Source organism: Fulmarus glacialis, unplaced genomic scaffold (genome assembly GCF_000690835.1).
Source record: "Fulmarus glacialis isolate BGI_N327 unplaced genomic scaffold, ASM69083v1 scaffold758, whole genome shotgun sequence".
Lineage (NCBI taxonomy): Eukaryota > Metazoa > Chordata > Aves > Procellariiformes > Procellariidae > Fulmarus > Fulmarus glacialis.
The window spans coordinates 113,268-115,127 of NW_009228777.1; positions in this window are offsets into that span (position 1 = coordinate 113,268).

Here is a 1,860-nt window from a genome sequence, read left to right on the forward strand (position 1 = left end):
AGATCAGGAGCCATCATGAAGCACCTAAGGGCCCCTGGAAAGCACCGTCTCTCTCCTAGGAGTGAAAGTGGACTCTTATCAGGAGTGGGGTGATGACTTCTGGCCTCCAACAAGCATGGGGGAAAGGAAGAGCATAGGACTAAAAGAACTCAGCTAAAAGATGATGGTGGCACTGGCTGCCCATGAAAATGGCAGCAGACAGCAAGAAGTAGAATTGTCGGCACCCACAGCATCCCACAACACTGTCTGGCCCTGGGAGACAGGCACAGGTCTCCCAGTCAAATGTGCAGTGTGATTGAGGTCTGGGCTCTGGAGGGAGGCATGGAGACAGAAAAGACACAGTCCTCATTCTTGGAAGTGGAGAAAAGCAACAGGAGCAAGGGAGACCCGTATCATCCCTCTCACTGTCTTGCGAGGCCTCCTGTGAAGGAAGTCGCCTTGTCCCTAGAGCTGATGTCCTTTCTCTCTCCGATGGTGGCTGGGGAGCATTAGTGCAGATGAATGCCCTTCCAGGAGCTAGAGAGTGATGGGTTTCAAGACTTCAAACTGGATCTCTTGGGAGTTAAATAAGAGCTTTCCCCCTCCATCAGTGGAGGAAATGAGGCACCAGCTGTTGCCAGAAGCTGAGCAATGCAGGAGGCAGCTAATACATTCAGGTGATTTTAGACAAACACAGTTGTCTCAGAGAAGCTGATATATTCATCAGAAATGGGTAAGGAGCCATGGGTACTGGGGGCTCTGGTGAGAGAGCTAGCTCATCGTACATCTGTGGTGCCCCAGATATGGAGTTTGGATGGGGTGTCCCTTAGGGGGAAGAGTCCCACTTAACTGAACTGCCAGAGTAAACTGGGCAGTAAACCCCAGTTCACAGCGAAAGCTCCCTAACTCTACCCTGTGGAGGGAGATAAGTCATGCCCAGAGCTGCTTCCAGGTGCAACAAACAAGGCTATCATGACTCCCACTTGGCCGGTGCAGGGCAGACCCTTCTTCTGGGGATTCATCTGGAGCCGCACGTGCCTCCAGCCTGAGGAGGCCAGGCCAGGCCTGCTGCAGGTCTGCAGCAGAGACAGACACCAGCTTTACCCTTTCATGATGCCAGCAGGAAAAAGGTGAATTTCCCCCATCCCTGTTCCCCTGTTCCTCGGTGGCAAACGGGGCCAGAGTTCAGCACAAGCCCCTCTTTTGGGTCAAGCTTCCTGCCTCCATCCCTCTTGGGGCACTTTCCTGCCTGTTCCGCCTTTCAGCTCCTCTCCCCACTACTTTGGCAGTGGAAGCCGAGTGCCTCCGAGACTGCACATGCTGACAAAATTCAGCCCCCTCTCCCCCGAGCAGCGATGCTGCTGCCACGCTCGGCCCGCTCTGCAGCGAACGCACTGCGGGTGCTAAAAGGCCTCCGAGGTGAGAGGCGAGAGGGCCCGCCGGAGCTGCCTGAATTGCTGGCTGGGGGTTGGGTCGCGGGCACGGGACCCGGTGTCTGGCTGAAGAAGGTTTAAATGCCTGACTCTTCCCAAAAAGCTTGAGGTGGGGGAAGTTAAGCGATGGAATAGAAGACTGAAATAAACAGGTAACGAAAGAGAGGCAGAGAAGCAATCCTGGGCTTAGGGCTGAGGCGACTGTCATCCCAGCATTCACAGGGGGAAGCCAATGTGCAACTGCTCCCCCCTTCCCATCCCATCCCACCCCGCCCCATCCCTCAGCCCCACAGAGACACCTTTCTGTCTGCAGCTCAGACCTGCTCTCATAGTTTCTCCACCCAGCAAGAGTGCTGAGAGAGAGAAAGAGGCGCTCAGAGGCCAATGCTGCAGCCGGATCCAGCCGGGACTTCTCCACCACTCAGTGTGGTCCATGTGACGGGTCCAT